This window comes from Lissotriton helveticus, chromosome 1_1 (genome assembly GCF_964261635.1).
Source record: "Lissotriton helveticus chromosome 1_1, aLisHel1.1, whole genome shotgun sequence".
Taxonomy (NCBI): domain Eukaryota; kingdom Metazoa; phylum Chordata; class Amphibia; order Caudata; family Salamandridae; genus Lissotriton; species Lissotriton helveticus.
Genome location: NC_136057.1, coordinates 2004934151 through 2004946463, shown reverse-complemented (window position 1 = coordinate 2004946463; position 12313 = coordinate 2004934151).

Sequence of the window (12313 nt, the reverse complement as noted above, 5' to 3'; positions counted from 1 at the left end):
ATAGCCTGGGTAAAATGTATTTTATACTGTAATTGACTTTGTAATTGATTCGCATTGTATTTTGAAAGGCGAAATGTGGTCATTAATTTTCATTCTCCAGTCAATTGTTCCATTAGATGCACTATCAGCTACAAGCCCCTAATGGGTCTTATTCTGTGAGCTTTCTTTCCATTAAAACAGGATACTCGTTTATTTGATATGTTGTTCTGATGTATGTCCGTATCTTTTCGGCTGATCTCCTATGAAGGTATTCTTAGCTTTCAGGAGCAACAGACAGGGTGAAAAAACACTAAGGCTCAAGCTGCAGGGAAGGTGAAGCACAGTGGCACACCACAGAAAGAACAGATCCGAGTTCATAGCATAATTCCTTCTCACCCGCCTTATTCCAGAAGTCTTCGAAAAATGCAATAGCCACAAAACAAAGGAAACAAATAATAGAGAATGCAATAGATTAATGTACTAAAGTTAATGACTACTTATGATCTCACAAATTACCTAATAACCCTTTATATATTTACAGACATGTAAACTGCTGTGATAAAATACATACATGACAAAACACCTCATCATGAAGAAAATTAACGGTTTTAGTTTGCAAAACAATAGAGAAGTTCATTAAAATCCAAATAACAATCGGTTGACAAATATTAAGGCAGGCTTGTTACAAATTTGATCAAAGGGACCAGGAAAAAACACACAAGGAATTGAGAGATTCACAACGTAAGAATGTATAGATACAAAAGAAAACGAAAAACAGGTAAAAGTACAGGGAATTAGAAAGCAGCAGAATTTCCAGCCAGTACAAATAACTGGGTGAAACACACATAGAGAAAACAGCTCAGCATAAAACTTGTAACAAATATTGTACGCATACGATCACATTGATACATAGCACAACTGACATGACATTCACGCGTTTCATGACAGAAATACACCAAGGGCCCTATTCACAAAGGGATTGTCAGCCGTAGGTCTACTTTGTAAATAGCCAAAAATACGTTTTTAAAGCCTGCCAAGAATTTACAAAATGATTCCAAGCAGGCGTAAATGGATTTCCTACTAAGAATATCTTGGGCATGAGGGCAAAGAAATCTGCAATAAGGGGAAATGGAGGGCCTAGGAAGTGGGCATTAAGTGGCATGGCTTGCTTCATAAGCTTGTGAATGCCCAATAAATGTGACCTATTCCATGCCAAGGCATTTCAGCGAGTTATTGCCCTTCCACGATGGGAAGGGGAATGGATTTTCCCCTCATTTGGAGGAGTGTAAGGGAAGGGCTTCCTCTATAGGAAATGTTTTCAGCATGATGAAAAGTAAAAAACGGAAAAAGAGTGTATCTGCACAACAGACTCCATTCACCCTGTGCAGATATCCAAGCTAGGCAGATATCTGCATGGGGTGAACAAGAGACTGAAGAAGTCGCATGACATTCCAAGAAATAGGCATGGAAACCTACCCCTTGCACAGCGTTCCTAGTGTACTTCTGGTAATCTTTGTAATTTGAAAAAGAAAGAATGCAAAAGTATATTCAGGCAGAGATGTAAATCTTCAACTGTAAATGTATTCTTTTTATTTGTATCAAGCCACAGGAAAGTCTCATATGTTCATTAAAACCTCATGCAATAAACTTCAGCATAGTCTTAATTTTCCTAAACGATTGATATACTTAGCACAGATCTGGTGAGTTAAATAAACTAATTATGTAATAGGCACTATTTGGCAGAGGCATGCTCCAGTATTGGCAATCACATGTGTGACCTTGGTTGTGTGAACCACAAAGTGTCTCTTGAATGAATAGCTCTTCAATGGCAATTCAATTATATCTTCAAATATGTGTTTTCAATGAATACAAGGACAAACTAAAGAAATAATCTGACTTTCTGCTTTCATTACATGCATTTAAAAAGGCCAGCATATTTATTTTTCATTGTGATTCTAGATCTTTCGGACATATATGAAATAATCTACAGTTGATGGCCTTAAGAAGAAAAGGATTTACATTAATCATACACAGTACTAGTTGTAGACGTTTGCTCTTATTGGGTGCCCTAATCGGTGTAAGAAATCGAAGTGATAGCTGAGTGGGGTGAGAAACTTCCTGAAATAATAATCACAGTCCTTTTCAGGATAGCCCCTAAGGTCAATAAATAAACAGGTCCTTAACCTTCTGGTAGCTTGCACAATGCAGCCAGGCTTAACTTAGAGGCAATGTGTGAAGTATATATGCAGTACTTAAACAGTAATAAAGGTTTTAAAACACAACACGAGAAAAATCACAAGTATGACAAAAATCATATAACAAAATTTACACATGTGAAATTTAAAATTACAATAGCACCAAGAAAGTCAATGCACCAACTGGGTCCAAGTCAAGTTAGGAACAGGAGACCTCCTATCAAGGAAAATACAAACCACAAAAGGCCTAAAACAAGGGTGCGTGCTGGCGCCAACATTATTTAACATCTTTATGAAGCAACTCTCATGCTCCAAGCATAGGTGGCTTCACTCTCTCAAATTTAATGTACGCTGACGACATTGTCCTAATCAGTAGAACACCGATAGGGCTACAACATCTAATCAGCACAACCTTTAATTACGCAACAGAGAACAGCCTAAGTATCAACCTCACAAAGACCAAAACAATGAGGATAAATGCCAAAAGATCATCTGTAGGGCACTGCTGGCACATGGGAGGGCGCACACTTGAAAAAGCGGAGGAATACAAGTACCTCGGCGTAATTGTGGACAGCAAGGGCTCATTTCAACAGCAAAAGGAAGCAATCAAACGGAGGGGTATCAGCATAGCGATAGCACTAAGGGGCCTAAAAACGAAAGCAGCTGGCCGAAGCTTCACTCCCCTACTTCAAGTACTTCGAGCAAAATTGACACCCGCCATAACGTATGGAAGCGAATGCCTACGAGGGAGAGACGCTCAGCAATTGAATAGCACAATAGTGAAGGCGATCAGAATGATATTCAGTCTGCCCACTTACACCTCGCCGGCACAAATAAGGCTGGAATTTGGCCTAAGAAATCAAACCCTGGAGCGAATGGGTGCCTATGCTAAAAGTTGGCACAAAAGAGGAGAAGCTGCTAGTCTCAACTTCTACCTATGGAAAGAGATAGAAAGAAAGAGCAACAGCGCGCCGCAAAATATTTAAACCAATCAATAAACACCTTGTGCCTACAAGAAGCCTGGAAGTGCAGCGGGTCCCATAACATCTTCAAACAGCTAGTCTGTCAGAGCTATCTCATTTACAGAGGACAAAGCAAGCCTAGCCAATCGCGCGCACGGCTGGATGGTCATTAAAAGCTATACAAGCATCCTCAACCAAAGCTACCTGGGAGCTGGGTTCACTAGGAGCATCAAGGAGAAGTTCTTACATCTACGGCTGGGCCTACTCCCATCACAAAAACACCTCCCTCCATGGAAAAGGCCCAAAGCAACAATCAACTGCAGAATATGCAGGAACGCAAAAGAAGACATTCAACATCTAATTTGCACCTGCAAAGGCCTGGTCACAGAGCGCAGGCTACACTTAAAAGTGCCCTTTAACAAACTGGGCATAAGAACATGCCGGCAAGCAGTCATGGCTTGCTTCGATGGAAAACACATCCAATTAGCATGCCATTTTCTAAAATTTCTAGAGAAAGTAGAAAAGAAACAGGAAAGCCAGACGCAGACACCAGCTGCAGTAAAAATCAAGAAGCAAATTAAAGGGGCACTGAACAGTGAGCCAAGTCGCACGTTACGACGATGCTTAAAACCCAGGGGCAATGCCTTTTACACTGTCATCGCAGGAATACAAGGGACCAATGCTACCGTAAGGGTTACACGGTGTGAAAGCAGTATACATTTTAGTAGCAAGGACTTTCTACCGCACGAAACTATTGCCATCGTGTACTCGCTTTCTCCAAGGGACTCACGGATTTTAACTCACGTTTTGTGGAAAATTTGTATAAATTTCTGTAGCAATGACTATTAACATCATGAACCTATAGTCATTTTACACTTTTTATAATTTTATTTTTCCCATGTATTAATATTTGCAATGGTTTTAATTAACTGAGCAATAAAGATTACTTATTTATTTCAATGCACCAACTGGGATTATTTGTTCCCGCTTGACTGGATCAATGTCAAAAGTTTAGGCCGACTGCGATGGATCACCAGTAAGATACAGGGACAAGGTTCTTCCCATTGGGAAGTTTGCCTTTGGATTTTGAAAATTTATGGAGAAAAAGTGGGTATTCACGAGTCATTGGCAGGACAAGCCCCAAGCTGGATCCAAAGTAGAGCTAAACGATATTGGCCCACAAGAGCAGGTCCCGGTGTGGTCATCGATGAAGGCACAAAAGACGCTGAGTAGGCAAAGTCTGAAGTCTGTGCACCAGAAGGTCTCAGCGTCAGATCCTGCTTGGCGTTGGTCTTGATAAAGCCCACTACATTCAGACATTAACTCTTTTTTGGATGTCATATCTCCTTCAGATGGGCAAATCAGCAAAATGAGACCTGTGATTTGATGGTGGCGGCTTTGACGCAATCCCATCTTTGTCAGTTCTCCAGGCAGAAACTATGCAAACAGTTTCTAAGTTTCACTACTTGCAGTTTAGGGTCAAGAGGAGTACAATTTAACACCAGCTAAGTGTCCAGGACCTAGGGGATACCACTTGTAGGGTTTGACTCACTCAAACAAAGTCAGCAGCAGGGTTCAGGGACGTTCCAAGTGACCATTTACAGAGAAAGATGGCTCTGAAAGCTTGTTGGGTCCCTGTTGCTCATCCAGGATGTCAGCCAGCTGCCCTTTGGAGTCACTTCTGGGGTTGTGGATTCATGGTAAGTAGGTTCAGTACTGCTTTTTTAGACATCTTTTCCTGAATCCAACATGGCTGAACATGTTTTCTTCCCCTGGTCAGAGAACACTGTGCTCACCCAGAGGTGTGGCTAGAATAATGAGCAAGCCCTCCCTTGTGGTCACTCTAAACCAATTCTGGGGCAGGCCTAGGTGTGAGCTACACCTGCCGGTGACAGGGCACGCCTCATTTGAAGCTCAGGAAGGGGCTTAGCACTACACCAGGACATTTTACTCAAGAAAAAAACTCTTCACAACTACTAAGCCTTAATTCATTCATTCATTCATTCATTCATACTAAGCCCTTGTCCACTGTTTGGGAGTAATCTGCATTACACTATTGAGGAACTGTCAGCAGTTAGGTGACACTGGCAAAAAGGCCCTTTGGCTGAGGCAGGAAAAATACAACTTTCTACAAGTGCCATTTCCAAAATAGTAATATAAAACCTGACTTTACCATTAAGTGTAATATTGAATTACTGTTAAATCTAGTCCATGAATCATCCCCCAAACTTAAATTAAGGATTATAAGTTGTTATAATTGATCCATTGAACCCAGTGTTTTTCTTTAGGAGGCCTAGCCTGTCCATAATGAAAAACAACTGTGGAGGTTGTTCACCCCCATTATATGCAAATCATTAAATATACACGCCCAACATTTTAAATACCCTGCACCATGTTCTATAGGCATTTAGGGCTTACCTTAAGGGTGACATATTAAAAAATAATTTTTTGGGTCTGGCAAATGGTTTGGTTTGCCAGATCAAAATTGCTGTTTAAAACTGCACACCCAGGCTGCCGTTGCAGGCCTGGAGACATGTTTTATGTGCTGTTTTAGTGAGTAGTACACTGAGTGCTCTGCCCCAATAGTAGCATTTGATTAACAGGCACTGGGTACAAGTGGTATCTTAGACCAGGGATTTACACATAAATTAAAGGTGTCAATTAGGGGTATAGCAATTCTAACATGTTTAGAGAGGCGAGAACATAAACTTTACCATTGGTTAGCCGGAGCAAAGTGTGCAGAGTCTTATGGCCAGCAAAAACTGGTTCAGAAGAAGAAACTAGAACTCTGGGGGGGAATACCACGTCAAAGATGGTCAGTTTCAAAGGTTTGGGAACAAGCTTCTCTTTTGGATCAAATTTGCCATTATTTCTTTCTCCAAAATCAATGCTTGACTGCCACTCAGGTTTATGAAGATGATCTACCTAATTTCACTAATACGTGACTCCTGTACTTTCATATTAGTACAAATGCTAAAGCATCATATATTTTAGGTTTAACTTTGAAAAATTGGATTCACTTATGCCAATAGATAATTGTGGTTATATCACACTATGTTATGGATTATGCACAAAATACTATTACTGGTTTGCTGATTGCTAGAACGTCTGGTTAAATAACTTTACAAATGGAATTTTGCTTTGCAATAGCATTCTTCCAATGACATGTGGTGTTTTAGTTGGTCTGTCACTGGTAGAAAGAAAGTCATGTCTTTACAAGTGTCATTTCATCAGGCATTGCATTTTTCACCTAAGGCTCAGAAATGAATGAAATGAAAATGGATTTTGTAAAGCGCACGTAGCTGCCCTGAGGCGTCCAAGCACTGAGACTAATACAGGGTGCAGTTAGATGAAGTGATGTCCCAGTGAGAGTTCTACTTATTGAACAAAAACGTTTTTAATTGCTTGCGAAAAGAGGTGAGTTCTGGATTGGACCTTAGATATTGTGGGAGAGCATTCCACATCTTGGCCACGTTATAGGAAAAAGAGCGGCCACCCGTTCTAGTTCTCTTTATTTTAGGTACCATGGCTAGAGTGGCATAGGCTGAACGCAGCTGTCTGGCAGGATGGTACGGGGTGATGAGAGATGAATTAATTGCTGGGCCAGTAGCCCAGAAAGCCTGATGAGCGAGGCAAAGGGACTTAAAACTGATTCTCTCCCTAACGGGGAGCCAGTGTAGGCTTTTTAGCCCAGGCTTAACGGATGACCTGCGGGGGATTTGCAATAATGTCCGGGCAGCACAGTTTTGGATAGTTTGTAGTTTCCGCAGGGTAGAAACAGGCGCTCCCAGATACAGGGCGTTCCCAAAGTCCAGACGAGATTGGATCAGGCCCTGTATCACGGTTTGCTTTGCATGAAAAGGTAGCAAAGGAAGGATCTTTCTTATAATTCTGAGGAGGCCAAAGCAGGTGGCAGATAATCTGGTTGCCTGATAGTCAAATGAAAAAGACCTATCTAACCAGATACCAAGGCTTTTAATAGTACCCTTTGGTGCCGGAGGTGGGCCCAGACATGGTGGCCAGATCGAATCGATGGAAGCAGGAGCAAGCCGACCGAGTAACATGAGCTCCGTCTTGTCTCCATTAAGTTTGAGACAAGACTTGGTCATCCAGCTCTTGACCCTCTCTAGACTGCCCGCCAGGTCAACCCCGGCTGAGGAGCCACACTCTTGGGCCAGGGAGACCACCAGCTGAGTATCATCCGCATATGTAATGATTTTAATCCCATATGGGCGGACGATCTCAGCTAGTGGTCTCATATAGACGTTAAATAACGTCGGGCTGAACGAAGATCCTTGAGGAACTCCCCAGCCCAGATGTTTGCTGGAGGAAATGGCATTGTGTTCGTAGACCTGGAAAGTTCTATTGTTCAGATAAGATTTTAACCATTCCAGAGCTCTGCCAGATAATCCAATGTCCACGAGATGCCGCAAGAGGATAACGTGATTAACTGTATCAAATGCAGCGCTCAGATTGAGGAGGATGACTGCCACCGATCCTCCCCGATCTAAGATTTTTCTGGATTCTTCCGTGACCGCCAGCAGAGCAGTCTCCGTCCCATGTTTTGGTCGGAAACCTGTCTGTGAGGGGTCAAGCAACTGATTATCCTCAAGGAAGAATGTCAGTAGGCCATCAATGTATTTCTCCAAGATTTTACCAGCCCAGGGAAGCAAGGAGATCGGGCGGAAATTATTGAAATTCTTAGTATCCAGATTGGGTTTTTTAACAAGGGCTCGCACCATGGCCTGTTTCCATGCCAGTGGGACTATGCTTGTGGAAATGGAAGAGTTGAGTACTTTTAGCAGAGTAGGAAGAATGATATAAGTAATAGTGACCAAGACACGGGGGGCGGGATCACTGGGTGAGCCCGATTTCACCTGCGACATTAAAGAGGTAAGTGTTTCCGCGCTCAGCAAGGGGAATTCATCTAGTAAAGATGAACGGTTGCACTTAACATCCTATAGGGGAAGGAGAGGAGGGGCCTCCGAAGTGATCGGGTCTATGGAAGAAAAGGAGGAATATATGAGATCAATTTTGTGGAAAAAACATTCCGCCAGCTCCTCAAACCGAAGCTGGGGATCGTGATCAATTAATGGCAGGGGTGGAAGCTTCGTGAGGTTTTTCATGATCTGATAGATCTCTTTGGGGTTGGAGCCCGCTTCAGCGATTTTATGTGTGTAATATCTGGATTGGGCAGTTTTTATATAATTTTTATAGGTCCTAATGGCCTCTCCATAGATGATTTTGTCCGACTCAGCGTACCCCAAGCACCATTTCCTCTCGAGTCTTTTGCATTGGCACTTTTTCTCCCAGAGCTCAGCTGAGTACCAGGGGGCAGAGGTCCTGGATCGCTTTAGAGCAGTTTTCTTGATGGGAAGAATGATGTTAAGGGAGCTATTTATCCATTTATTGAATATGTCAATAGCTGATGATGTATCCTGATCAATTGATGGTGTTGATATTACTAACTCCTGTGACCATTGGTCCAGCGAGAGTTTTGACCAGTTGCGAGCTTCTCATACTGCAGATGTTAGGGCTGGAATTTGACAAGTCTCCCATACTAGGGGAATTAACGAGTGATCTGTCCAGGGAAGTGCTATTGGGGAAAATGCCTTCAGGTTAGAGCAATTGCTGAACACCGGATCTAACAGGTGACCTTTAATATGTGTTGGGGATAAGATAAGCTGGGTCAATTGAAGAGCAGAGAAATCTCCAGTTAACTCTCTGGCGATGTGGTCAGTCATATCATCAAAATGGATATTTAGATCACCCAATAAGGTGTAGTTGGACGGGAAAGAGGCAAGATCTGCAACCTTCGATGACAATGATTCATAAAACTGTTTGGCTGGGCCAGGGGGATGATAGATGAGCGCTCCAGTGAAACTTATATTTGGAGAAAACTCAAGACAGAAGGACATACTTTCACAATCGGTGAAGGGGTTGGAGAGGGAACGGCAGGCATAATGATCGCTAAATATTATTGCCAGGCCGCCTTCTTTCTCACTGGGACGGTCCTGTCTTACTATTTGATACCCCAGCCCCAGGGCTTGTACTAACTCCGGTTCGGCGTGCGATGTTAGCCACGTCTCAGTAAGAAAAAGTGCATCCGGTTTGAGCTCCTCGAGTAGTAAAGATATTTCTAGGCAGTGTCTCGGTAAGGATCGGCAATTCAAAAGGAACATTTTAAATGATTGTTGTTTTTCTGCGAGGGGCATAGGTTTAAGCTGAGCATTGCAATGCCCACACTGTATAGGAATATCTAAGGGATGGTAAAGATGTTCTTATCCCTCTCAGATTGGTGGAGGTGTAGCTCCTGACGATCCCTGTAAAAGATACAGGGGTAATGGCCCCTGGCCCCGGCTGGGCGCGGACGGGCGCAGACGGGCTCGCCTTTGGCGCACCTGCTGCGCCCGTCCGCTGCGCCTCCTAAATGAGGAAACCATTTTATAGTAATGAGGGCGGGAGTGGCCGAGCACTGGTCTGCTCGCCGTGCTCCTCACCCAAGATGGCGGCAGTTGGGCAATCCTGCCGATTCGTGGTAGTCAGGCACCGCAGGTAAGGGAAGTGGCACAATATCTGGACAGGGTGTCGAGGGGATAGCCAAAATAAATTTTAAACTGATTACGTGCTATTTTTAAAATCATTTGCAACGTGGTTTTTAAAACGAATCAATGCAATTCTCAAGCTCAATTGCAGCGTTCTGTTACACACAAGTCCCGGCTTCCACCTCAGGACCACACCAATGTCAAACACAAACCCACTGTTAGTCGGCGTGCGTAGGAATCAGGGTGTTTTTATAGTAATGAGGGCGGGAGTGGCCGAGCACTGGTCTGCTCGCCGTGCTCCTCACCCAAGTTGGCGGCCGTTGGGCAATCCTGCCGATTCGTGGTAGTCAAGCACCGCAGGTAAGGGAAGTGGCCCAATATCTGGACAGGGTGTCGAGGGGATAGCCAAAGTAAATTTTAAACTGATGACGTGCTATTTTTAAAATCAATCGCAACGTGGTTTTTAAAACGAATCAATGCAATTCTCAAGCTCAATTGCAGAGTTCAGTTACACACAAGTCCCGGCTTCCGCCTCAGGACCACACCAATGTCAAACACAAACACACTGTTAGTCGGCGTGCGTAGGATTCAGGGTGTTTTTATAGTAATGAGGGCGGGAGTGGCCGAGCACTGGTCTGCTCGCCGTGCTCCTCACCTAAGATGGCGGCCGTTGGGCAATCCTGCCGATTCGTGGTAGTCAGGCACCGCAGGTAAGGGAAGTGGCACAATATCTGGACAGGGTGTCGAGGGGATAGCCAAAGTACATTTTAAACTGATTACGTGCTATTTTTAAAATCAATCGCAATGTGGTTTTTAAAATGAATCAATGCAATTCTCAAGCTCAATTGCAGCGTTCTGTTACACACAAGTCCCGGCTTCCGCCTCAGGACCACACCAATGTCAAACACAAACACACTGTTAGAGAGTATTATATTTTATATTATCATGATTTATTCCTTTAGTGCTTCTTGCTTTTACTGAAACATCAACACTGCAAGTAAATACATTCAAGAGGAACATGAAAAAATTAAATAAATGATACTGACAATTATTTATTTTATTTGTATTTACATTTTGGGACAGCGAAATGATTGAAACAATCTGAAGCAGTAAACAAATTCAAGTTAACATCATATGGAGGAAATCCATGTTTTCTATTTATCCACCACCTGTCCATGCATCTATTTGATTATGTTATGAGTGCCCATTTCTTTTCTTCCAGTTACAAAACATTACATTGGGAAACTTATAGTTTCACTTTAACCATAATAGACAGAGCATGAAAACTCCAAGAATGACAAACGCTACTAAAAAAACACGGGTCTGCTCGAAGGTGTAACATATGACATAGGTCCTCAACAGATCTGCAGTATGCATGTAGTTCTGTTCATGGATTTTGAGTGCTTTAATTTGTGTCCCTTTATGTTATAAATATAATTCCAGGGAGACCGATTATTTCGGCCATAAATAGTCTAGGACAGGGGTCTCCAAACCGGTCCTGGAGGGCCGGATCCATGCCAGATTTTTGGGATATCCCCATTGAGATACATGTAGTTATTTTAAAAATCTGGCATGGATCCGGCCCTCCAGGACCGGTTTGGAGACCCCTGGTCTAGGAGAACATGTAGGCCAGTATATAGATTTTTTCTTACAGAGCTTGGTAACAGGGTTGCCAAGCTATGTAAAAGACACTGGCGATTTCCTACAGAAATTAGATGAATTACAATGGTCTAATGATTTGCTTCTTATCACTCTTGATATCGAGGCATTATACACGAGCATAGACCACCAACAAGGCATGGCTTCGGTTAAACATTTCTTGGAGACCAGATCTAGTACCCTATATGAACACAATAAAGTTGTGTTAGAACTCATCAAATGGTGCCTAGACAACAATTACTTCCTGTTTGATAAAGATATATACAAACAGGTAAGAGGGGTGGCGATGGGGGCCTGCTTCTCCCCCAGTTACGCATGCTTGCATGTGGGCTGGTGGGAGGAGCGGGTCCTCAAAACCTCCTTTCAGGTGGAGTATCAGGCACATGTTATGTCGTATTTACGATACATAGATGATGTGTTCATTTTGTGGAAAGGGAGTGAAGAGGAGGCGCTTAGCTTCATAAATAAGATCAATAATAACATCTACAACTTAAAATTTACTTCCCATATCCACAAAAGTGAAATAGAATTCCTCAATGTTAAGGTATTTGTCAAGAATAATAACATAGAAAGCACCCTTTATAGGAAACCAACCTCTGGAAATATCACCCTACATGCGACCAGCTCTCATCCAAAACATCTCATTGCTAGCATCCCTTATGGAGAAATCCTAAGGTTAAAACGTATATGCAGCAGTGAAGAAGAATTCAACAAATGTCAAGATGAGCTGGTTGTCAGACTTAAAGCAAGGGGATATTCACAAAAAATCCTGCAAGACACGATGAATAAGGCTAAGATGAGATCTAGAATCAGCCTATTTAACCCCGAAGTAAATACTTCACAGGTCCCTAATACTGTGACCACCTATAAGACTAGTAACACTCCTAGACTGATTACTACGTATAATAGGGAGGAAAGGCAGATAAGGACAATATTGAATAAACATTGGCCAATAGTGCTTACTGACAATGTC